At 45.6% G+C, this 27,010-nt stretch overlaps 1 protein-coding gene across 1 annotated transcript in view; it reads left to right on the top strand.

Annotated features, from left to right (window-relative positions):
• Positions 1–5,875: 5,875 nt before the first annotated feature.
• LOC129826605 (protein unc-13 homolog B-like) overlaps positions 5,876–27,010 on the top strand; it is a 154,748-nt gene continuing 133,613 nt past the window's right edge. The window contains exon 1 of the mRNA XM_055887512.1: positions 5,876–6,070. The gene's annotated coding sequence lies outside the window, so the exon portion shown is untranslated. The remainder of the gene's footprint in view (positions 6,071–27,010) is intronic.

Below are 27,010 nucleotides of genomic sequence, written 5' to 3'. Positions count from 1 at the left end.
ACTCCACTGGAAGTGATAGTGTTAGCCTGCTGGCTAGCATACTAACTCCACTGGAAGTGATAGTGGTGGCCTGCTGGCTAGCATTCTAACTCCACTGGAAGTGATAGTGGTGGCCTGCTGGCTAGCATACTAACTCCACTGGAAGTGATAGTGGTGGCCTGCTGGCTAGCATACTAACTCCACTGGAAGTGATAGTGGTGGCCTGCTGGCTAGCATACTAACTCCACTGGAAGTGATAGTGGTGGCCTGCTGGCTAGCATACTAACTCCACTGGAAGTGATAGTGGTGGCCTGCTGGCTAGCATACTAACTCCACTGGAAGTGATAGTGTTAGCCTGCTGGCTAGCATACTAACTCCACTGGAAGTGATAGTGGTGGCCTGCTGGCTAGCATACTAACTCCACTGGAAGTGATAGTGGTGGCCTGCTGGCTAGCATACTAACTCCACTGGAAGTGATAGTGGTGGCCTGCTGGCTAGCATACTAACTCCACTGGAAGTGACAGTGGTGGCCTGCTGGCTAGCATACTAACTCCACTGGAAGTGATAGTGGTGGCCTGCTGGCTAGCATTCTAACTCCACTGGAAGTGATAGTGTTAGCCTGCTGGCTAGCATACTAACTCCACTGGAAGTGATAGTGGTGGCCTGCTGGCTAGCATACTAACTCCACTGGAAGTGATAGTGGTGGCCTGCTGGCTAGCATACTAACTCCACTGGAAGTGATAGTGGTGGCCTGCTGGCTAGCATACTAACTCCACTGGAAGTGATAGTGGTGGCCTGCTGGCTAGCATACTAACTCCACTGGAAGTGATAGTGGTGGCCTGCTGGCTAGCATACTAACTCCACTGGAAGTGATAGTGGTGGCCTGCTGGCTAGCATACTAACTCCACTGGAAGTGATAGTGTTAGCCTGCTGGCTAGCATACTAACTCCACTGGAAGTGATAGTGGTGGCCTGCTGGCTAGCATACTAACTCCACTGGAAGTGATAGTGGTGGCCTGCTGGCTAGCATACTAACTCCACTGGAAGTGATAGTGGTGGCCTGCTGGCTAGCATACTAACTCCACTGGAAGTGACAGTGGTGGCCTGCTGGCTAGCATACTAACTCCACTGGAAGTGATAGTGGTGGCCTGCTGGCTAGCATTCTAACTCCACTGGAAGTGATAGTGTTAGCCTGCTGGCTAGCATACTAACTCCACTGGAAGTGATAGTGGTGGCCTGCTGGCTAGCATACTAACTCCACTGGAAGTGATAGTGGTGGCCTGCTGGCTAGCATACTAACTCCACTGGAAGTGATAGTGGTGGCCTGCTGGCTAGCATACTAACTCCACTGGAAGTGATAGTGGTGGCCTGCTGGCTAGCATTCTAACTCCACTGGAAGTGACAGTGGTGGCCTGCTGGCTAGCATACTAACTCCACTGGAAGTGATAGTGTTAGCCTGCTGGCTAGCATACTAACTCCACTGGAAGTGATAGTGGTGGCCTGCTGGCTAGCATACTAACTCCACTGGAAGTGACAGTGGTGGCCTGCTGGCTAGCATACTAACTCCACTGGAAGTGATAGTGTTAGCCTGCTGGCTAGCATACTAACTCCACTGGAAGTGATAGTGGTGGCCTGCTGGCTAGCATACTAACTCCACTGGAAGTGATAGTGGTGGCCTGCTGGCTAGCATACTAACTCCACTGGAAGTGATAGTGGTGGCCTGCTGGCTAGCATACTAACTCCACTGAAAGTGATAGTGTTAGCCTGCTGGCTAGCATACTAACTCCACTGGAAGTGATAGTGGTGGCCTGCTGGCTAGCATACTAACTCCACTGGAAGGATTATCAAGCACTGAATGCATGACATTGGCTGAAAGTCGCCATGGAAATCAAACCTGCAGGGTGTGTGTGTGGTGTTTGGTGGTGTGTGTTCCTTGTTTGGTGGTGTGTGTTCGGGGTTCCTCATTTAATCCCTTCAGAACATTTAAACAGATGTTTACCCTGTGTCACTCCTCCTGACTACTAATCTGAAATAGGCTAAATGTTCCTGTACGTCTGCTAGAGTAGATGGGAGCTGTGTTTTCTCCCTCTGACACACACACAGTAGTAGTAGTAGTCTTCATTGGTCCAAAAAGTTGGACCCACTCCGAAATGGATCCGTGGCTTTCCAACCCGATATGCATAAATATATATATTTTTTAAATGGAGACCTCTTCCGAATGATCCGAGAGACCGATTAGGATCCGAGACTAGAGAGAGAGCGCAAAATACACCTCCAACTGGGCGCTGCCAGCACCATTAATGAACACGCAACATTGTCCAAATCATCCGGAGTTACGTGTCACTAACTGTTTTCGATGCGTAACCTATTCATAACTTTCTAGTCTATTGTTTCATTTGTTTTCTATGGCTTGGGGGTAAAAACTGTTGAGAAGCCTTTTTGTCCTCGGCTTGGCACTCCGGTACCGCTTGCCATGCGGTAGTAGAGAGAACAGTCTATGACTGGGTTGGCTGGGGTCTTTGACAATTTTTAGGGCCGTTCTTTAACACCGCCTGGTGTAGAGGTCCTGGATGGCATGCAGCTTAGCCCCAGTGATGTACTGGGCCGTACGCACTACACTCTGTAGTGCCTTGCGGTCAGAGGCCGAGCAATTGCTGTATCAGGCAGTGATGCTCTCGATGTTGCAGCTGTAGAACCTTTTGAGGATCTCAGGACCCATGCCAATTCTTTTTAGTTTCCTGAGTGGGAATAGGCATTGTCGTGTCCTCTTCACGACTGTCTTGGTGTGTTTGGACCATTCTAGTTTGTTGTTGATGTGGACACCAAGGAACTTGAAGCTATCAACCTGCTCCACTACAGCCCCGTCGATGAGAATGGGGACCTGCTCGGTCCTCCTTTTCCTGTAGTCCACAATCATCTCCTTTGTCTTGGTTACGTTGAGGGATAGCTTGTTATTCTGGCACCACCCGGCCAGGTCTCTGACCTCCTCCCTATAGGCTGTCTTGTTGTTGTCGGTGATCAGGCCTACCACTGTTGTGTTGTCGGCAAACTTAATGTTGGTGTCGGAGTCGTGCCTGGCCATGCAGTCGCGTGGGTGAACAGGGAGTACAGGAGGGGACTGAGCATGCCCAGGGTCCCTGCTCATCTGCGTGAACGTGCCTTAGGCATGCTGCTAGGAGGCGTGAGGACTGCAGATGTGGCCAGGGCAATAAATTGCAATGTCCGTACTGTGAGACACCTAAGACAGCACTACAGGGAGACAGGACGGACAGCTGATCGTCCTCGCAGTGGTAGACCACGTGTAACAACACCTGCACAGGATCGGTACATCCGAACATCACACCTGCGGGACAGGTACAGGATGGCATGAACAACTGCCCGAGTTACACCAGGAACGCACAATCCCTCCATCAGTGCTCAGACTGTTCGCAATAGGCTGAGAGAGGCTGGACTGAGGTCTTGTAGGTCTGTTGTAAGGCAGGTCCTCACCAGACATCACCGGAAACAACGTTGCTTATGTGCAAAAACCACCGTCTCTGGACCAGACAGGACTGGTAAAAAGTGCTCTTCACTGACGAGCCGCGGTTTTGTCTCACCAGGGATGATGATCGAATTTGCGTTTATCGTCGTAGGAATGAGCGTTACACCGAGGCCTGTACTCTGGAGCGGGATCGATTTGGAGTTGGAGGGTCCGTAATGGTTTGGGGCAGTGTGTCACAGCATCATCGGACTGAGCTTGTTGTCATTGCAGGCAATCTCAACACTGTGCGTTACAGGGAAGACATCCTCCTCCCTCATGTGGTACCCTTCCTGCAGGCTCATCCTGACATGACCCTCCATCATGACAATGCCACCAGCCATACTGCTCGTTCTGTGCGTGCTTTCCTGCAAGACAGGAATGTCAGTGTTCTGCCATGGCCAGCGAAGAGCCTGGATCTCAATCCCATTGAGCACGTCTGGGACCTGTTGGATCGGAGGGTGAGGGCTAGGGCCATTCCCCCCAGATATGGCCGGGAACTTGCAGGGGCCTTGGTGGAAGAGTGGGGTAACATCTCAAAGCAAGAACTGTCAAATCTGGTGCAGTCCATGAGGAGGAGATGCACGGCAGACTTTTAATACAGCTGGTGGCCACACCAGATACTGACTGTTACTTTTGATTTGTTCAGGGACACCTTATTCCATTTCTGTTAGTCACATGTCTGTGGAACTTGTTCAGTGTATGTCTCAGTTGTTGAATCTTATGTTCATGCAAATATTTACACATGTTAAGTTTGCTGAAAATAAACGTAATTGACAGTGAGAGGATGTTTATTTTTTAACATTACAGCTGTAACTTAGTTTGGCCGACAAAAATTACTGAACAGAATTAAATCAAAAAAATTGTTTTGAGCAGGCCAGGACCTGTATTGCAGCTTTTACCAACAAATTTGATTGCCTACCGTAGGCTTACCCAACATTTGACAGAAATAGGCTAATGCTAATTTATTTTACAACAGCCCTATAATAATAATTATTAGTATTAACGACTAATCAATTGATGTTAAATATGGAAATTAATCAATGAAAGGTAGAAAATAGTTTTAAACCTGAATAGCGAGTTACACACAGTCAGTTCATTTGACCAACGTTCTTCTCATCTTTGTCCACTACACGATTAAAACTCGTCCCCGAGGACATTCCCCTTATCGGCTTCTTTTCGCTCTTTCTCCTCGAACTGTCATTTAAAATAACTCCTCTTCACAATCAACAGTAGCCTAGGCCAAGGCTGCTTTTACTCGCACGTGAGGTGAGCAGCTGGAACCGGTTTCAGCTGGAACTGGTTTCAGCTGGAACGTAAGCTATAAGGTTTATTGAGCTACAATTGGCTGACAGATAACAAGCTTGGGCAGTTCTAATCACACAAACAGTCAATTCCAGTCTGTAAATCCTTTTTAATTCCACGTAACCGAGACCGTGGCAATTATATCAGACCCCACCCAGATCCGAGACAAAAGTCCGAATTTAGGACCCGCTTGGGTCCCAGGTCGGATCTCAGAATTTAGGACCCGCTTGGGTCCCAGGTCGGATCTCAGAATTTTGGGGCTGCTGGACCCTTGAAGACCTCTGTGTAGATCATGATGAAGCACAGCTGAATAGTGATTGGGTTAAATATGTAAAGGATGAATGTCTTAAGGAAATTAAAATATGGAGAGAGATGTGCTGGTGCTTGACTCCGAGAGAGAAAGATCAGTATATATATATAGAGAGAGAGAGCAGTATAGAGAGAGAGAGAGGAGGGTGTGGTAGAGAGAGAGTGTGGTAGAGAGAGAGTGAGGCAGCGGTAGAGTGAAGCAGCGGTAGAGAGAGGGAGCGGTAGAGTGAGGGTGCCCATAAAACGTAGAGCAGCTGTTTCCTGTGAGCAACAAGCTGCATTCACTCCGACTGGAGTGGGAGGAGGAGAGATAGAGAGGTGAGAGAAAGACAAACAGGATGGAGGGACCATAGATTGATAAAGAAAGATGAGAAAAGAGCTTGTGTGAGTGACTGTGTCCGATTGTGAAAAATAGGATGATTGAGAAAGAGAGAGATAGAATGAAAGAGAACCAGAGTGAGTCAACTGTATAAGAAAGAACTGAGATAGATATTGACAAGGAAAGATTAAAGGAGAAGAGAGGGCGAGGGAGAGAAGGAAAAAGTGAGTGACAGTGACACAGAAACAGGTGGGGGTTTTGAGCCAGTCATACTTCTGTGAGAAAAAGAGAGAAAATATAGAAAGAGAGATCGAGTAGAAACTGCTTATCCTTCCGTTTCTCTTTTTGGACCGGTACTGATGCAAGCACTGGCGCTACTTACCTCCCCGTCAACCTCTGGAGTCGAAGGCTGATGGGATTGCTCCTGGAACACCGGGGGAGGGGGGGGGGGGGGGGCATGACAGTCACGCCCTTAGTTCTAACATTTGTTCAGCCTTTTTAAAAAAGCTCTCCTGTTGACGTGTGGACTCTGCTCCTCTTATGGATCGCCCCCTTTTTTAGGGGTGTTTCTGCTGATTTTAAACTTTATTCCACTCTTCCTTTTGATGGTTATAGATTTATGTCTGCAGGTATCTCTGTGAGGTAAGTTGGTGTCCGTTCTGCTATCGATCTCACTGGCTGCATGCTAGCCTGTTTTTCACAAGCCAAAGAATACAGTATCTACTGCATCCACTATTGGATTTTGTTGTAAAAAAAAAAAAAAAAAAGCAGAACTGTCTTTAATAATAATGTATGATGTTGAAATAGTGAAGACAAATATACACATTTCCTCTCCTGTCCTCATCGCAGCCAGATTCTATTCTGAAATCCACAGGGACACAGGGACATATTACTGCCACAGCACTGCTGTCTCTCTCTCTCTATCTTTCCCTCTTTCTCTCTCTTCCTCTCTGTCTCTCTTTATTTCCCTCTTTCTCTCTCTCTTCCTCTCGGTCTCTCAATTCAAGTTCACTTTCCATTTAAGGGGCTTTATTAGCATGGGAAACATATGTTTACATTGCCAGAGCAAGTGAAATGGATAATAAACAAATGAGTAAACATTACACTCATAACATTTCCAAAGAATAAAGACATTTAAAATTTCATACTATGTGAAAATAGATGAAGTACAAAAGGGAAAATAATTTACAATGGTGTTTGTTCTTCACTGGTTGCCCTTTTCTTGTGGCAACAGGTCACAAATCTTGCTGCTGTGATTGCACACTGTGGTAATTCACCCAGTAGATAGCGGAGTTAGGTTATGGAAGTTTATCAAAATTGTGTTTGTTTTTTCAAATTCTTTTTGGGTCTGTGTAATCTGAGGGGAATATGGGTTTAATATGTGCAGCTCAGTTTCCACCTCATTTTGTGGGCAGTGTCCACATATCCTGTCTTCTCTTGAGAGCCAGTTCTGCCTACGGTGGCCTTTCTCAATAGCACGGCTATGCTCACTGGGTCTGTACTTAAGTTTGTGTCAGTCACGGTGGTCAGGTATTCTGCCACTGTGTACTCTCTGTTTGGGGCCAAATAGCATTCTAGTTTGTTTGTTAATTCTTTCCAATGTGTCAAATAATTATCTTTTTGTTTTCTCATGATTTCGTTGGATCTAATTGTGTTGCTGTCCTGGGGCTCTGTGGGGTGTGTTTGTGTTTGTGAACAGAGTCCCAGGGCCAGCTTGCTTTGGGGACTCTTCTCCAGGTTAATCTCTCTGTAGGTGAGGGCTCTGTGGGGTCTGTTTGTGTTTGTGAACAGAGCCCCAGGACCAGCTTGCTTAGGGGACTCTTCTCCAGGTTAATCTCTCTGTAGGTGAGGGCTCTGTGGGGTCTGTTTGTGTTTGTGAACAGAGCCCCAGGACCAGCTTGCTTAGGGGACTCTTCTCCAGGTTAATCTCTCTGTAGGTGATGGCTTTGTTATGGACGGTTTGGGAATCGCTTCCTTTCTTGGTGGTTGTAGAATTTAACATCTCTTTTTTGGATTTTGATAATTAGCGGGTATCAGCCTTGTTCTACTCTACATGCATTATTTGGTGTTTTACGTTGTACACTGAGGATATTTTTGCAGAATTCTGCATGCAGAGTCTCAATTTGGTGTTTGTCCTATTTTGTGAATTCTTTGTTAGTGAGCGGACCCCAGACCTCACAGCCGTAAAGGGCAATGGGTCCTATAACTTATTCAAGTATTTTTAGCCAGATCCTAATTGGTGTGTCTAATTTTATGTTAATTTTGATGGCGTAGAAGGCCCTTCTTGTCTCTCAGATCATTTACAGCTTTGTGGACGTTACCTGTAGTGCTGATGTTTAGGCCGAGGTATGTATCGTGATCTAATGCAAAGGTTTCTAGATGGAATTTGTATTTGTGGTCCTGGCAACTGGACATTTTTTGGAACACCATTATTTTGGTCTAACTGAGATTTACTGTCAGGGCCCAGGTCTGACAGAATCTGTGCAGAAGATCTAGGTGCTGCTGTAGGCCCTCCTTGGTTGGGGACAGAAGCACCAGATCATCAGCAAACAGTAGACATTTGACTTCAGATTCTAGTAGGGTGAGGCTGGGTGCTGCAGACTGTTCTAGTGCCCTCGCCAATTCGTTGATATATATGTTGAAGAGGGTGGGGCTTAAGCTGCGTCCCTTACTCACCCCATGGCCCTGATGAAAGAAATGTGTGTGTTTTACCAATTTTAACCAAATGCTTGATTTGTATAATGTTGTGTTTTTCCCCCAGCACCACTTTCCATCAAGTTGTATAGCAGACCCTCATGCCAAATTGAATCAAAGGCTTTTTTTAAATCAACAAATCATGAGAAGACTTTGCCTTTGTCTTGGTTTGTTTGTTTGTCAATTAGGGTGTGCAGGGTGAATACGTTGTCTGTTGTTTGGTAATTTGGTAGAAAGCCAATTTGACATTTGTTTCAATACATTGTTCTGTCTGTCTGTCTCTGTCTGTCTGTCTGTCTGTCTGTCTGTCTGTCTGTCTGTCTGTCTGTCTGTCTGTCTGTCTGTCTGTCTGTCTGTCGCTCCCTCTGTCGCTCCCTCTGTCTGTCTGTCTGTCTGTCTGTCTGTTTGTCTGTCTGTCTGTCTGTCTGTCTGTCGCTCCCTCTCTCTCTCTCTCTGTCCTACTGTCTGTCTGTCTGTCTGTCTGTCTGTCTGTCTGTCTGTCTGTCTGTCTCTCGCTCCCTCTCTCTCTCTGCCCATACACTCTGGCTTTCCATCTGTGTTCATAACCACACCGCCACACAGTCAGGCTCAATTCAGCCTTCAAAGTCACTAATCCACTAATGGACTGTCTGGTGATTGATTGTCAACCTGGGCTCATACTCTCATACTGTGGTTAGATTTCTGTACAGACTGACGGTGGTTTGATTCTGGTACAGACTGACTGTGGTTTGATTCTGGTACAGACTGACTGTGGTTAGATCGTGATACTGACTGGTTAGATCGTGGTACTGACTGGTTAGATCGTGGTACTGACTGGTTAGATCGTGGTACTGACTGGTTAGATCGTGGTACTGACTGGTTAGATCGTGGTACTGACTGGTTAGATCGTGGTACTGACTGGTTAGATCGTGGTACTGACTGGTTAGATCGTGGTACTGACTGTGACTGTCTGTTAAGGGTTGAGACGGGGTCAGTTGGTGTCTCTCTGTGTCCTCAGACTCTGGCTCCGTTCAGATTCAGCTTCCAAATGAACACATTATGGATGATTAGACTGTCAACCGAGTGTGTGGTGTGTGTGTGTGTGTGTGTGTGTGTGTGTCATGCTCTGGTGCTGTGTCATAAACTCTAATTTGGCACAAGGACAACCTACACACACACACACCACACGCACGCACGCACGCACGCACGCACGCACGCACGCACGCACGCACGCACACCTCTATACACATCCATAGTGTGTAGGCAGTGGGGAAGTGATTGTGTGATTGATAGGGTTGGTAGCTGTGAGCAGAGACAATAGATACATACTTCAGTGTCCTCCAGTGACAGAACAGAGGATGAGGGGAGGGAATACTGATCTCCTGGAGGAAACACAGGAACAAGGATCAGAGAGAGGGATTGGGAGATTGAGAGAGAGAGACGTGGATTCCTTCCATGCTTGTTATTGGTTTCTGCCCGAAGTACAGCATGTCCATACTACAGCCCCATGAGGTGAACTGATTTGATTGTTGTATCAGAGTTTTCAGATCTCCTTCCTTGGAACTTGTTTTAGTCTCCATGTTAGAGGAAATGGAAAGAGAGCCTGTGAAGCGACTTCCGCTTTTGGACGTTACCAAGGCGACAGTCCATCTCAACTCCTCCTCCACATTTACTGGATCGGTTCAACAGTGAACAAGAAAACCTCCCCCGACTGTTTTTTTCTCTCTCGTCAGGACCTTTAAGTAGGTCTGCTACGTTAGGTTAGCGATGGAATAACATACAATACCTTCTCTAACCAACATGGCCGCTAGCCGTCAAAAGTGTGTCTGTTCCTTCCTTTCACTATTTTTAATCCTGAGAAAACATTGGAGTCAAAGTTCAGCTGCAGCTTCCTCCTTTAATGGGAAACCATTACATCCTCCTGAATGGAAAAGGGGGCTACATAAGACCAGAAAGATGATTCGTCCTTTCTGGGATGGCAAAGAGAAAGATAAAATTGATTAGCACCAGGCTTGTCCTGTTAGCTAGCGGTGGCAGGCTGCCAAAGGTGGCTCAGAAGGCTCACAGAACAGTAGTGTTCTGTCAGGAATGATGAAGGCAAGGAGAGATGGAGAAGAGGACTGGAGGAAGGGATGGGGGAAGGATGGATGGAGAGAGGAGGACTGGAGGAAAGAGAGATGGAGAGGAGGACTGGAGGAAGGGACAGGGGGAAGGATAGATGGAGAGAGGAGGACTGGAGGAAGGGATGGGGGAAGGATGGACGGAGAGGGGAGGACTGGAGGAAGGGATGGGGGAAGGATAGATGGAGAGAGGAGGACTGGAGGAAGGGATGGGGGAAGGAGAGATGGAGGAAAGAGAGATGGAGAGGAAGACCGGAGGAAAGAGAGATGGAGAGGAGGACTGGAGGAAGGGACAGGGGGAAGGATAGATGGAGAGAGGACTGGAGGAAGAGATGAGGGAAGGAGAGATGGAGAGGAGGACTGGAGGAAGGGACGGGGGAAGGATGGATGGAGAGAGGACCACTGGAGGAAGGGATGAGGGAAGGAGAGATGGAGAGAGGACTGGAGGAAGGGATGAGGGAAGGAGAGATGAGAGAGGAGGACTGGAGGAAGGGACGGGGGAGGGAGAGATGGAGGAAGGGATGAGGGAAGGAGAGATGGAGAGAGGACTGGAGGAAGGGATGAGGGAAGGAGAGATGGAGAGAGGACTGGAGGAAGGGATGAGGGAAGGAGAGATGGAGAGAGGACTGGAGGAAGGGATGAGGGAAGGAGAGAGGACTGGAGGAAGGGATGAGGGAAGGAGAGATGGAGAGGAGGACTGGAGGAAGGGACAGGGGGAAGGATAGATGGAGAGAGGAGGACTGGAGGAAGGGATGGGGGAAGGATGGATGGAGAGAGGAGGACTGGAGGAAGGGGTGAGGGAAGGAGAGATGGAGAGAGGACTGGAGGAAGGGATGGGGGAAGGAGAGATGGAGAGAGGACTGGAGGAAGGGATGGGGGAAGGAGAGATGGAGGAAAGAGAGATGGAGAGAGGAGGACTGGAGGAAGGGATGGGGGAAGGATGGACGGAGAGAGGAGGACTGGAGGAAGGGATGAGGGAAGGAGAGATGGAGAGAGGACTGGAGGAAGGGATGAGGGAAGGAGAGATGGAGAGGAGGATTTAACCTTTATTTAACTAGTTAACTCAGTTAAGTACACATTGTTATTTACAATGATGGCCTACCCCGGATAAAACCGGGCGACGCTGGGCCAATTGTGCGCCACCCTATGGGACTCCCAATCACGGCCGGTTGTGATACAGCCTGGAATCAAACCGGGGTCTGTAGTGACGCCTCAAGCACTGAGATGCAGTGCCCTAGACTGCTGTGCCACTCGGGAGCCTGATCAATCAGGTCGCGTAACTGAAAGATGGCATTTCTGCCAATGAGAGGATTGTGTGAAATATTCTGAATGTATGATTGGACAAAGAGAGGAAAAGGAGCTTGATGTTCAATCACATGGAATTGTCGTCTCTTCACATTTATGGTGACTAAAATGAAAAGTGATTTGTAATAGTTTTTTTTCTTTCTCCAGGGCGTCTCGTTATTGTCATAGTTTTATTCTGGAAAAGTAGGTCGTTGATAAGTATATTTAGTCATAGTTATCGTTGACGAAATTAACACTGTTCTGAATGGTACGAGAACCAATGTTCTGAATGGTACGAGAACCAATGTTCTGAATGGTACAAGAACCAATGTTCTGAATGGTACGAGAACCAATGTTCTGAATGGTACGAGAACCAATGTTCTGAATGGTACGAGAACCAATGTTCTGAATGGTACAAGAACCACTGTTCTGAATGGTACGAGAACCAATGTTCTGAATGGTACGAGAACCAATGTTCTGAATGGTACGAGAACCAATGTTCTGAATGGTACGAGAACCAATGTTCTGAATGGTACGAGAACCAATGTTCTGAATGGTACGAGAACCAATGTTCTGAATGGTACAGGAATAATGTTCAGGTCCTTCTAGGCTCTCAAGATGCAGTGACATTTTATTTTCCTTCTTTCTCCATCTGTAATTATTTCTGTCTGCACAGTGTATCTTATCACTGAAATCTAAAATAACCACTGTCGTTACATGAAGCTGTTCTCTCTCTCTCTCTCTCTCTCTCTCTCTCTCTCTCTCTCTCTCTCTCTCTCTCTCTCTCTCTCTCTCTCTCTCTCTCTCTCTCTCTCTCTCTCTCTCTCTCTCTTAAAACCAGCTGTCTTATGTCTGTCATTCCTCCCCTCTGGATTAAAGCCTGCTGCTATTGCTGGTATTTATTTTCTGTCAGACACACAACACAGCACGTTTCTAATGAAATGCTAAGTTCAAGAAACATTAGGAAAAGGTGGCACTCCAAAAAGATTCACCTTTTTATTTTGGTCGGGGCGTTTCGTCAGTTATGCCTTCGTCAGCGCATCAGGAGATGTGCCAAAACCGTGTTGCTGCAGAGGTGATAATTACAATTAAGGTAATAAAAACATTAGTGAACCAACAACTGTTACAATACACACACACACTCATTAAGCACACACACACTCATTAAGCATCAAGCACACACACACACACGGACACACACGCATGTACACACAAACATTCACGCGCATGCACACATACACACACACACATGGACACACACACGCACGCACACACACGCGTGCACACACACACAGCATTCTTGTGTAAATTCCTGACATGTAGGCAGGTGTTGATTAGGGATTTCCAATCTCTCCAGGGCAAAGGTCAATATACTTTCAATATATTTCCTGTTTGGTGTCAGTCTGTTTGACACTGGTCTGTAATTTGTAGGCTAGTCTATTAGTGATAGGCAGCTGGTAGGTCACCTGTGATACAAGTCAGTATTATACGTCCATCCGTGTCTGAGGATGTCGGGAGATGACGTGGAAACTGGCCACTAGGTGCACTAGTGAGCGCTGTTACCTTCAAGTAGGTTTCGTTGCCAGGGCATTGTGGACAGGGATGGCGGATGGGTGTAAACATCTGCCTCTGTTGCCAAAGATTGCATGTTTGAATCCAGCGGTAAAAATCTGTTTTTGAGATTCTTGTTTTAAGCCTATCCCAAACCTTAACCCTTACCTTAACCATTCTGAGTTAATGCCTAACCTTAAGAATTCAGAGTTATTGCCTAAACTTAACCCTAACTTTAGGAATTCAGAGTTAAAGCTTAAACTTAACCCTAACTTTAAGAATTCAGAGTTAATGCCTAAACATAACCCTAACTTTAAGAATTCAGAGTTAAAGCCTAAACTTAACCCTAACTTTAGGAATTCAGAGTTAATGCCTAAACTTAACCTCAAACACTTTGACATTTTACTTTGGAACAACTTCTAAATTTGACGTTTGAGAAACATGGATGAACGTCTAACTCTGACGTGAGACTGTGAGAGCTTGTTTTCACGCTGAGCTGGTTATGCTGTTTGATATCGTAAGGTAAGGAGATGGTTGCCATGGTAGCTTTTTTACAGGGTTTCAATTTTGCCGCGGTTCTCTTTTCTCTGATATTGACGTGGCCTCTGCAATTCATTAAATTGGGCCTACAGAATATCTATATTGACTTACGCTGCTTACGTACCCTGCTTCTAGAGGCACATTGTGATCCAACTGGACATCAAGTCATAAGTCAAACTATGGACACCATTGTCAAGATCCTTAACAGTATTTAGTCATTTCCTCTGTAGACTAAATGTGAAGAGTGTCCATGAGGCGCAGGCTCATCTCTTATTTGGCCTGTTTCCATTTTAATGTGAGGGGAGGGAGGGAGAGATGGAGGGAGCGAGAGATGAGGGAGGGAGTGATGGAGGGAGGGAGGATAATAGAGGAGGAGAGGGATGGAGGGAGAGATGGATGGAGGGAGGGAGGGAGGGATGGATGGAGGGTCGAGATGTATGGAGGGAGGGATGGATGGATGGAGGGAAGGATGGATGGATGAAGGAGGGATGGATGGAGGGATGAATGGAGGAATGGATGGATGGAGGGATGGACAGATGGAGGGATGGATCGAGATGGATGGAGGGAGGGAGCGAGGGATGGATGGATGAAGGCGGGATGGAGAATAATAGAGGAGAGAGGGCTCTGAAATGGCATGTTAATAATGTGTGCAGGCACGTAACTTGCGGGGGGGACCCCCACAATATTAGAAACCGGTTCATTTGACCCCCCCCCCCCCCCTCCAATAATATACCATAGTAATTCCTAATTTGATGGATTGGGAATTATTTTCCCAATGTAGCTACTGTCTGTCTGTGGTTTTACACTACACAGTGCTGTTCAATTCCTAATTTTATGATTGGATCCCCCCGCTGCCAATTATGCTTTTGGTTTGGCCCGGTCTGGCCGTGGTTTGTGAAGGGAGAAAGTTTGGCAAGGCTTGTAAGGAGAACGGAGCAATAGCTCCTCCCTTTCTCGCTCTCTCCTCGTAACAAACCCTTCATTCTGAACGCTAACTTGTAACAAATAAATAAGTAGTCACATTTAACTTCTCTGGGATAGTTGGGACGCTAGCGTAGCTATCACCAGTAGCTATCACCAGTAGCTATCACCAATTCGGCCAAATAAAGATATTGATAGCCACTAACCAAGAAAAAACCTCATCAGATGACAGTCTGATAACATATTTATTGTATAGGATAGGTTTTGTTAAAAAAATGTGCATATTTCAGGTAGAAATCATAGTTTACAATTGCATCCACCGTCACAACCCGACTAGAATAAATACAGAGAGCAACGTGTATTACCTAATTACTAATCATAAAACATTTCTTAAAAATATACAGCGCACAGCAATGGAAAGACACAGATCTTGTGAATTCAGACAATATTTCAGATGTTCTAAGTGTTTTACAGCGAAAACACAATAAATCGTTATATTAGCATACCACATATGCAAACGTTACCCGAGCATTGATTCAAGCCAAAGAGAGCGATATCGTTATCATCGCCAAAATATATTAATTTTTTCACTAACCTTCTCAGAATTCTTCCGATGACACTCCTGTAACATCATATTACAACATACATATAGAGTTTGTTCGAAAATGTGCATATTTAGCGACATAATTCCAACGGTTATAGAAACTAGAGAGTGTTTTCTATCCAATAATAACAATAATATGCATATTGTACGAGCAAGAATTTAGTACTAGGCAGTTTAATTTGGAGACCAATTTTCCCTAAGTCGAAACAGCACCCCCAATATCCCAGAGAAGTTAACATGGTTAATTCATAACGAATAAGAATTATATCGAAAAGGATATCGGTTCAAATGTAGAAAGTTTCTATTACAAAGTGATGATCAAATCAAATCAAATGTATTTATGTAGCCCTTCGTACATCAGCTAATATCTCAAAGTGCTGTACAGAAACCCAGTCTAAAACCCCAAACAGCAAGCAATGCAGGTGTAGAAGCAATGTGGCTAGGAAAAACTCCCTAGAAAGGCCAAAACCTAGGAAGAAACCTAGAGAGGAACCAGGCTATGAGGGGTGGCCAGTCCTCTTCTGGCTGTGCCTGGTGGAGATTATAACAGAACATGGCCAAGATGTTCAAATGTTCTAAAATGACCAGCATGGTCAAATAATAATAATCACAGTAGTTATCGAGGGTGCAGCAGGTCAGCACCTCAGGAGTAAATGTCAATTGGCTTTTCATAGCCGATCATTAAGAGTATCTCTACCGCTCCTGCGGTCTCTAGAGAGTTGAAAACAGCAGGTCTGGGACAGGTAGCACATCCGGTGAACAGGTCAGGGTTCCATAGCCGCAGGCAGAACAGTTGAAACTGGAGCAGCAGCAAGGCCAGGTGGACTGGGGACAGCAAGGAGTCATCATGCCAGGTAGTCCTGAGGCATGGTCCTAGGGATCAGGTCCTCCGAGAGAGAGAAAAAAAGAGAGAAGGAGAGAAGCATACTTAAATTCACACAGGACACCAGATAAGACAGGAGAAGTACTCCAGATATAACAAACTGACCCTAGCCCCCCGACACATAAACTACTGCAGCATAAATACTGGAGGCTGAGACAGGAGGGGTCAGGAGACACTGTGGCCCCATCCGATGATACCCCCGGACAGGGCCAAACAGGAAGGATATAACCCCACCCACTTTGCCAAAGCACAGCCCCCACACCACTAGAGGGATATCTTCAACCACCAACTTACCATCCTGAGACAAGGCCGAGTATAGCCCACAAAGATCTCCGCCACGGCACAAACCAAGGGGGGCACCAACCCAGACAGGAAGATCACGTCAGTGACTCAACCAACTCAAGTGGCACACCCCTCCTAGGGACGGCATGAAAGAGCACCAGTAAGCCAGTGACTCAGCCCCTGTAATAGGGTTAGAGGCAGAGAATCCCAGTGGAGAGAGGGGAACCGGCCAGGCAGAGACAGCAAGGGCGGTTCATTGCTCCAGAGACTTTCCGTTCACCTTCACACTCCTGGGCCAGACTACACTCAATCATATGACCTACTGAAGAGATAAGTCTTCAGTAAAGACTTAAAGGTTGAGACCGAGTCTGCGTCTCTCACATGGGTAGGCAGACCATTCCATAAAAATTGAGATCTATAGGAGAAAGCCCTGCCTCCAGCTGTTTGCTTAGAAATTCTAGGGACAATTACGAGGCCTGCGTCTCGTGACCTTAGCGTACGTGTAGGTATGTACGGCAGGACCAACTCGGAAATATCGGTGCAAGCCCATGTAATGATTTGTAGGTTAACAGTAAAACTTTGAAATCAGCCTTTGCCTTAACAGGAAGCCAGTGTAGGGAGGCTAGCAGTGGAGTAATATGACAGGACAAGGACAAATCATTCACAGAGACAAACTGATATCTTTCCGACACATAAGATCTAAACCAGGCCAGAACTTGTCCGTGTAGACCAATTTTGGTTTCCAATCTCTCCAAACGAATGTGGTGATCGATAGTATCAAAGGCAGCACTAAGGTCTAGTAGCACGAGGACAGATGCAGAGCCTCGGTCTGACGCCATTAAAAGGTCATTTACCACCTTCGCAAGTGCAGTCTCAGTGCTATGATGGGGTCTAAAACCAGACTGAAGCATTTCATATACATTGTTTGTCTTCAGGAAGGCAGTGAGTTGCTGCGCAACAGCTTTTTCTAAAATGTTTGAGAGGAATAGAAGATTCGTTATAGGCTGATAGTTTTTTATATTTTCTGGGTCAAGGTTTGGCTTTTTCATGAGAGGCTTTATTACTGCCACTTTTAGTGAGTTTGGTACACATCCGGTGGATAGAGAGCCGTTTATTATGTTCAACATAGGAGGACCAAGCACAGGAAGCAGCTCTTTCAGTAGTTTAGTTGGAATAGGGTTCAGTATGCAGCTTGAAGTTTTAGAGGCCATGATTATTTTCATCATTGTGTCAAGAGATATAGTACTAAAACACTTGAGTCTCTCTCTTGATCCCAGGTCCTGGCAGAGTTGTGCAGACTCGACAACTGAGCTTTGGAGGAATACGCAGATTTAAAGAGGAGTCCGTAATTTGCTTTCTAATGATCATGATCTTTTCCTCAAAGAAGTTAATGCATTTATTACTGCTGAAGTGAAAGCCATCCTCACTTGGGGAATGCTGCTTTTTAGTGAGCTTTGTGACAGTATCAAAAAGAAATGTAGGATTGTTCTTGAGATGCACATCTCGCATGTGAGAGCTATTTCTCAGTTTGTAACAGTTATATTGGGCAAAATATGTTCAAAGACAAGTTTGGTAGTATTATAAACCAGAAACAACTGGTTTTTAGTAGGCTACATAATTAGAGAAGGTCTGTTTCTCTGAAACGCCGGCAGTAGGCTCAAGCGAGCCTGTTTCTCTCCCCAGTCAGAGGCAGCATGTTTGTCTCACAGACTCTGACCAGCAGCAGCAACCTATTCTCCTTATTTATGTTCAGACAACACGTGTGAATGCAGGCCAACATTGTGGGGGGAAAGTACTCATCGTGTTTATTTAATGTAATAATCACACTAATAATTCTTCCAGAACCAATCTTTATATTTTATTTAATGTGAGAAAATCTACAAAGTAAATCTTCCCACCATAGTCTCTATTTACAGAGCATGTGACATTGCACAGTACGCTGGTTTATTTGTCCTCTATACATTTTTTCTTCTTGATTTCAATATTGAAGGGAACCAAGTACTTACTGGTGTTTGTATGTACTGTTTCTGGATGAGTAGAAGATATTCTTATACCATATTTTTGTGTAGCAATAGTAGCAGGTGTAGCAGGGGTAGGAGGGGTATCAGGGGTAGCAGGGGTAGGAGGGGTAGCAGGGGTAGCAGGGGTAGCAGGGGTAGGAGGGGTAGGAGAGGTAGCAGGGGTAGGAGGGGTAGGAGGGGTAGCAGGGGTAGAAGGGGTAGGAGGGGTAGCAGGGGTAGGAGGGTTGCAGGGGTAGCAATAGTAGCAGGGGTAGCAATAGTAGCAGGGGTAGTAATAGTAGGAGGGGTAGCAATAGTAGCAGGGATAGCAATAGTAGCAGGGGTAGTAATAGTAGGAGGGGTAGCAATAGTAGGAGGGGTAGCAGGGGTAGGAGGGGTAGGAGGAGTAGGAGGGGTAGCAATAGTAGGAGGGGTAGCAATAGTAGCAGGGGTAGCAATAGTAGGAGGGGTAGCAATAGTAGGAGGGGTAGCAATAGTAGGAGGGGTAGCAGGGGTAGCATGGGTAGCAATAGTAGCAGGGGTAGGAGGGGTAGCAGGGGCAGGAGGGGTAGCATCCGGACCTGATATGTATAAATTAATTTAAAAAATATTGAGATCCGTTTTGAACGGAATAATACAAATATTAATTTTCACAAAGTCTGCTGCCTCAATTTGCATACACTCCAGAATGTTATGAAGAGTGATCAGATGAATTGCAATTAATTGCAAAGTCCCTCTTTACCATGCAAATGATCTGAATCCCCCCAAAACATTTCCACTGCATTTCAGCCCTGCCACAAAAGGACCAGCGGACATCATATCAGTGATTCTCTCGTTAACACAGGTGTGAGTGTTGACGAGGACAAGGCTGGAGATCACTCTGTCATGCTGATTGAGTTCGAATAATAGACTGGAAGCTTCGGGGCACCACCAGTACAGAGCTTGCTCAGGAATGACAGCAGGCAGGTGTGAGTGCATCTGCATGCACATTGAGGCAAAGACTTTTGGAGGATGGCCTGGTGTCAAGAAGGGCAGCAAAGAAGCCACTTCACTCCAGGAAAAACATCAGGGACAGACTGATATTCTGCAAAAGGTACAGGGATTGGACTGCTGAGGACTGGGGTAAAGTCATTTTCTCTGATGAATCGCCTTTCCGATTGTTTGGGGCATCTGGAAAAAAGGTTGTCCGGAGAAGACAAGGTGAGCGCTACCATCAGTCCTGTGTCATACCAACAGTAAAGCATCCTGAGACCATTCATGTGTGGGGTTGCTTCTCAGCCAACGGAATGGGTTCACTCACAATTTTGCCTAAGAACACAGCCATGAATAAAGAATGGTACCAACACATCCTCCGAGAGCAACTTCACCCAACCATCCAGGAACAGTTGGGTGATGAACAATGCCTTTTCCTGCATGATGGAGCACCTTGCCATACGGCAAAAGTGATAACTAAGTGGCTCGGGGAACAAAACATCGATATTTTGGGTCCATGGCCAGTAAACTCCTCAGACCTTAATCCCATTGAGAACTTGTGGTCAATCCTCAAGAGGCGGGTGGACAAACAAAAACCCACAAATTCTGACAAACTCCAAGTATTGATTATGCAAAAATAGGCTGCCATCAGTCAGGATGTGGCCCAGAAGTTAATTGACAGCATGCCAGGTCGGATTGCAGAGGTGTTGAAAAAGAAGGGTCAACACTGCAAATATTGACTCTGCATCAATTTCATGTAATTGTCAATAAAAGCCTTTGACACTTATGAAATGCTTGTAATTATACTTCAGTATTTCATAGTAACATCTGAAAAAAATATCTAAAAACACAGAAGCAGCTATTTTTTTAAATATTTGCGTCATTCTTAAAAAAAATTAGCACGACTGTACACCCATTTCGTATATAGACGTGCTTGGATCCAGACCCAGTCTGATCCGAGCGAGGGAAGCAGCAGAATAGTCACTTTCTAATCTACTTTATTAACCAGAGCTGACAAAGCGTGAGGCAGAGCGAGGTGACGCTCTAGCAGGGGCCGTGCTGTGTGCACAGGCTACTGTCAGTGTGAGTAAGTGACACGGAGGAGTGAGGGAGAGACTAGAGACTTCAAGCAACCAAGCCGACTCGCGCTGTAGTATACTAATAGTTGCCATAGTAGACTAATAGTTGCCATAGTAGACGAATAGCTGCCATAGTATACAAATAGCTACCATAGCTAGGTTATTTATCACCAAATATGATTACATTGTACCTGTCTTGACTGCATCAACCCGGGAGACGCTAGTTAAGCTAGCTAGATGAGCTGTGTTCGGATACTCATACTACCCACACTAACTGTACTATTTGTGACGTGAATTGAGTGTATATAGTATGCTTATTGGTCATAGTATGGTATAGTTAGCAGAGGACACTATTTCCGTACTTTAGAGCCCACAATGCAATTCTTCAGGGAAATGGGCGTGGCTTCACATCGTTTTCAGATTTTAAGAAAACAGCGGAAAATATGCAGCCGAAGTCCAACGAGAGCGACTACAAATTCATTGCTTTAACTAATTATGACAAATGTTAATAAAATGTTGAGCAATGTAATAAAGTAAATACTTTTCAAATAAATTACCTTACACTTTCTGTTGGCTGACAATTTGTTAGCTACGCTATCCTTACGAACCACATATAGCATATCATTACAGCAGTATGTACCGGTATGTTAGCTAGCTTCTTATGGGCCAACATCCGGTGAAATTGCAGAGCGCCAAATTCAAAATACAGAAATAGTCAAATTAAACATTCATAAAAATACAAGTGTTATACATCGGCTTAAAGATTAACTTCTTGTTAATCCAGCCGCTGTGTCAGATTTCAAAATGGCTTTACGGTGAAAGCATACCATGCGATTATCTGAGGACAGCGCCCCGCTTACAAAAGCATACAAACCAAGTAAAGGAATTACAACCAATTAAAGGAATTACAAAAGTCAGAAATAGCAATAAAATGAATCACTTACCTTTGATGATCTTCATATGGTTGCAGTCACAAGAGTCCCAGCTACACAATAAATGTTAGTTTTGTTCGATAAAGTCCCTCTTTATTTCCCAAAAACTTGTGCGTTTTGTTCAGTAATCCACTGGCTCAAAGGCGGTCACGACATGCAGACGAATATATCCTAATACTACTGGTAAAGTTTGTCGAAACATGTCAAACGATGTTCACAATTAATCCTGAAGTTGTCTATTGTCTAAATAATCGATAATATTTCAACCGGACAATAGCGTTTTCAATAGAAAGGAAAAATTACGAAGGGCATGCAATCGGTCACGCGCGCAAACCAGCTCTGCTTTTTTCTACAGTCCACTGAAAGTATGGTCTCATTCTTCCTAATTTTTTAGAAAACAAGCCTGAAACAATGTCTAAAGACTGTTGACATATAGCGGAAGCCATAGGAACTGCAATCTGGGTCCTGTCCCATTACATACTGTATAGGCATTCAATTGAAAAGTACCCACATCAAAAATATGAACCACATACCATATCATTACAGCGGTATGTGCCGGTATGTTAGCTAGCTTCTAATGGCCAGGTGAATTTACAAGCGCACTCTGGCACTCCAGATTGAATTTAAGAACACACCCGAAGTCATAAAATGTCTAACTTGTAATTTAGACCTGCGAAGAGCTAGTACTCTCAACTGAAAGGATACTGTCCCGTTTACAGTATACTAAAATGAACTAATAGTATATAGTATGCAATATATACTCATTAATTATGTAGTATACAGTATGTTAGTATGGGTATTCGAAACACAGCTATAGGCTACTTGAAGCTTCATGCACTTTCTCATCCTACAGTTACAAATAACAGCAACTCATTCAGACTAGAAAGTAGCAGTCTACCTGTTGGCTCTTGGTCGTTGTAGCCTGTCCTTCTCCTTTAACTTTTAATTCCATTATTTTAATTCCATCTTCCATTGATTAGATATCTCCTAACTTTTGCCCCACATGGAGGCTCTATGACTGGAGCCTATTGCCGTGTTGATGACTTATGACTGGCCAACAACAACAACATCAACAAGCTAATAACCCATAACCCTCCATAACCCTCTCCATAACCCTCCATAACCCTCTCCATAACCCTCTCCATAACCCTCTCCATAACCCTCTCCATAACCCTCTCCATAACCCCCTCCATAACCCTCCATAACCCTCCATAACCCTCTCCATAACCCTCTCCATAACCCTCTCCATAACCCTCCATAACCCTCTCCATAACCCTCTCCATAACCCTCTCCATAACCCTCTCCATAACCCTCTCCATAATCCTCTCCATAACCCTCTCCATAACCCTCTCCATAACCCTCTCCATAACCCTCTCCATAACCCTCTCAATAACCCTCTCCATAACCCTCTCCATAACCCTCTACATAACCCTCTCCGTAACCCTCCATAACCCTCTCCATAACCCTCTCCATAACCCTCTCCATAACCCTCTCCATAACCCTCCATAACCCTCTCCATAACCCTCTCCATAACCCTCTCCATAACCCTCTCCATAACCCTCCATAACCCTCTCCATAACCCTCTCCATAACCCTCCATAACCCTCCATAACCCTCTCCATAACCCTCTCCATAACCCCCTCCATAACCCTCTCCATAACCCTCTCCATAACCCTCCATAACCCTCCATAACCCTCTCCATAACCCTCTCCATAACCCTCTCCATAACCCTCCATAACTGGGCTGCCTCCTCATCGCCAGATGTCTCTACAGCCTATTATCCATCCAGCTGGTCAGCTGCTCTGACACAATGACCCCATACATGCCATATAATCTCTAAGAATTACTCTAGGACTATGATTCTATGACCAACTATCATCTACAGCCACTGTGCTAATGAGATCCAGGAAAACTTCAGACCCCTAGTCATAGTCACGCAGTCACGTGGAATCACACTTCTATCTCTACTGTTTTTCCACCATTTATCTATCATTTATGGGCTCCCAAGTGGCCAGCGGTCTAAGGCACTGCATCTCAGTGCTTGAGGCGTCACTACAGACACCCTGGTTCGAATCCAGGCTGTATCACAACCGGCTGTGATTGGGAGTCCCATAGAGCGGCGCACAATTGGCCCAGCATCGTTCGGGTTTGTAGGCCGTCATTGGAAATAAGAATTTGTTCTTAACTGACTAGCCTAGTTAAATATATATATTTTTTTACAATTATCCATAATTTAGCAATCATTTTATCTGATATTGTTATGGCTTGCTTTGTCTTCTATAGGATTCCATTACATAAAAGTGGTGTCCACATGGTTACCATAGCTACCATGACAGCGCTTTCAGCCAATGTCTTTTGTGCTTTCTCATTTTCCCCTCCTTTCTCTCTCTCCCTCGTTCTGCTTGTCTTTCCTTTCTCTCTCTCCCTCGTTCTGCTTGTCTTTCCTTTCTCTCTCTCTCTCATTCTGCTTGTCTTTCCTTTCTCTCTCTCTCGTTCTCCTTGTCTTTCCTTTCTCTCTCTCTCGTTCTGCTTGTCTTTCCTTTCTCTCTCTCCCTCGTTCTGCTTGTCTTTCCCTTCTCTCTCTCTCTCTCGTTCTGCTTGTCTTTCCTTTCTCTCTCCCTCGTTCTGCTTGTCTTTCCTTTCTCTCTCTCCCTCGTTCTGCTTGTCTTTCCTTTCTCTCTCTCCCTCGTTCTGCTTGTATTTCCTTTCTCTCTCTCTCTCATTCTGCTTGTCTTTCCTTTCTCTCTCCCTCGTTCTGCTTGTCTTTCCTTTCTCTCTCCCTCGTTCTGCTTGTCTTTCCTTTCTCTCTCTCTCTCGTTCTGCTTGTCTTTTCTTTCTCTCTCCCCCTCGTTCTGCTTGTCTTTCCTTTCTCTCTCTCCCTCATTCTGCTTGTCTTTCCTTTCTCTCTCTCCCTCATTCTGCTTGTCTTTCCTTTCTCTCTCTCTCTCGTTCTGCTTGTCTTTCCTTTCTCTCTCTCGTTCTGCTTGTCTTTCCTTTCTCTCTCTCTCGTTCTGCTTGTCTTTCTTTTCTCTCTCTCCCTCGTTCTGCTTGTCTTTCCTTTCTCTCTCTCTCGTTCCGTTTGTCTTTCCTTTCTCTCTCTCCCTCGTTCTGCTTGTCTTTCCTTTCTCTCTCTCCCTCGTTCTGCTTGTCTTTCCTTTCTCTCTCCCTCGTTCTGCTTGTCTGTCCTTTCTCTCTCCCTCGTTCTGCTTGTCTTTCCTTTCTCTCTCCCTCATTCTGCTTGTCTTTCCTTTCTCTCTCTCCCTCGTTCTGCTTGTCTTTCCTTTCTCTCTCTCTCGTTCTGCTTGTCTTTCCTTTCTCTCTCTCTCGTTCTCCTTGTCTTTCCTTTCTCTCTCCCTCGTTCTGCTTGTCTTTCCTTTCTCTCTCCCTCGTTCTGCTTGTCTTTGCTTTCTCTCTCGCTCGTTCTCCTTGTCTTTCCTTTCTCTCTCCCTTGTTCTGCTTGTCTTTCCTTTCTCTCTCTCTCGTTCTCCTGGTCTTTCCTTTCTCTCTCCCTCGTTCTCCTCGTCAATCCTTTCTCTCTCTCCCTCGTTTTGCTTGTCTTTCCTTTCTCTCTCCCTCGTTCTGCTTGTCATTCCTTTCTCTCTCCCTCGTTCTGCTTGTCTTTCCTTTCTCTCTCCCTCGTTCTCCTCGTCAATCCTTTCTCTCTCTCCCTCGTTCTCCTCGTCAATCCTTTCTCTCTCTCCCTCATTCTCCTTGTCTTTCCTTTCTCTCCCTCGTTCTGCTTGTCTTTCCTTTCTCTCTCTCCCTCGTTCTGATTGTCTTTCCTTTCTCTCTCCCTCGTTCTGCTTGTCTTTCCTTTCTCTCTCTCCCTCGTTCTGCTTGTCTTTCCTTTATCTCCCTCGTTCTGCTTGTCTTTCCTTTCTCTCTCCCTCGTTCTGCTTGTCTTTCCTTTCTCTCTCTCCCTCGTTCTGCTTGTCTTTCCTTTCTCTCTCCCTCGTTATGCTTGTCTTTCCTTTCTCTCTCTCCCTCGTTCTGCTTGTCTTTCCTTTCTCTCTCTCTCGTTCTGCTTGTCTTTCCTTTCTCTCCCTCGTTCTGTTTGTCTTTCCTTTCTCTCTCCCTCGTTCTGCTTGTCTTTCCTTTCTCTCTCCCTCGTTCTGCTTGTCTGTCCTTTCTCTCTCTCTCTCGTTCTGCTTGTCTTTCCTTTCTCTCTCTCTCTCGTTCTGCTTGTCTTTCCTTTCTCTCTCTCTCTCGTTCTGCTTGTCTTTCCTTTCTCTCTCTCTCGTTCTCCTTGTCTTTCCTTTCTCTCTCTCTCTCGTTCTCCTTGTCTTTCCTATCTCTCTCTCCCTCGTTCTGCTTGTATTTCCTTTCTCTCTCTCTCTCATTCTGCTTGTCTTTCCTTTCTCTCTCCCTCGTTCTGTTTGTCTTTCCTTTCTCTCTCTCCCTCGTTCTGCTTGTCTTTCATTTCTCTCTCCCTCGTTCTGCTTGTCTGTCCTTTCTCTCTCTCTCTCGTTCTGCTTGTCTTTCCTTTCTCTCTCTCTCTCGTTCTGCTTGTCTTTCCTTTCTCTCTCTCTCTCGTTCTGCTTGTCTTTCCTTTCTCTCTCTCTCGTTCTCCTTGTCTTTCCTTTCTCTCTCTCTCTCGTTCTCCTTGTCTTTCCTTTCTCTCTCCCTCGTTCTCCTCGTCAATCCTTTCTCTCTCTCCCTCGTTCTGCTTGTCTTTCCTTTCTCTCTCCCTCACTCTGCTTGTCTTCCTTTCTCTCTCTCCCTCGCTCTGCTTGTCTTCCTTTCTCTCTCTCCCTCGTTCTGCTTGTCTTTCCTTTCTCTCTCCCTCGTTCTGCTTGTCTGTCCTTTCTCTCTCTCTCTCGTTCTGCTTGTCTTTCCTTTCTCTCTCTCTCTCGTTCTGCTTGTCTTTCCTTTCTCTCTCTCTCTCGTTCTGCTTGTCTTTCCTTTCTCTCTCTCTCGTTCTCCTTGTCTTTCCTTTCTCTCTCCCTCGTTCTGCTTGTCTTTCCTTTCTCTCTCTCGTTCTCCTTGTCTTTCCTTTCTCTCTCCCTCGTTCTCCTCGTCAATCCTTTCTCTCTCTCCCTCGTTCTGCTTGTCTTTCCTTTCTCTCTCCCTCGTTCTGCTTGTCTTTCCTTTCTCTCTCCCTCGTTCTGCTTGTCTTTCCTTTCTCTCTCCCTCGTTCTCCTCGTCAATCCTTTCTCTCTCTCCCTCGTTCTCCTCGTCAATCCTTTCTCTCTCTCCCTCGTTCTCCTTGTCTTTCCTTTCTCTCCCTCGTTCTGCTTGTCTTTCCTTTCTCTCTCTCCCTCGTTCTGCTTGTCTTTCCTTTCTCTCCCTCGTTCTTCTTGTCTTTCCTTTCTCTCTCCCTCGTTCTGCTTGTCTTTCCTTTCTCTCCCTCGTTCTCCTTGTCTTTCCTTTCTCTCCCTCCCTCGTTCTGCTTGTCTTTCCTTTCTCTCTCTCCCTCGTTCTCCTTGTCTTTCCTTTCTCTCCCTCGTTCTGCTTGTCTTTCCTTTCTCTCTCTCCCTCGTTCTGCTTGTCTTTCCTTTCTCTCCCTCGTTCTTCTTGTCTTTCCTTTCTCTCTCCCTCGTTCTGCTTGTCTTTCCTTTCTCTCCCTCGTTCTCCTTGTCTTTCCTTTCTCTCCCTCCCTCGTTCTGCTTGTCTTTCCTTTCTCTCTCTCCCTCGTTCTGCTTGTCTTTCCTTTCTCTCTCTCTCTCGTTCTGCTTGTCTTTCCTTTCTCTCTCTCTCTCGTTCTGCTTGTCTTTCCTTTCTCTCTCTCTCGTTCTGCTTGTC

The sequence above is a fragment of the Salvelinus fontinalis genome, chromosome 28 (genome assembly GCF_029448725.1).
Source record: "Salvelinus fontinalis isolate EN_2023a chromosome 28, ASM2944872v1, whole genome shotgun sequence".
Classification (NCBI taxonomy): domain Eukaryota; kingdom Metazoa; phylum Chordata; class Actinopteri; order Salmoniformes; family Salmonidae; genus Salvelinus; species Salvelinus fontinalis.
This window is presented reverse-complemented; position numbering and strand designations above follow the sequence as displayed.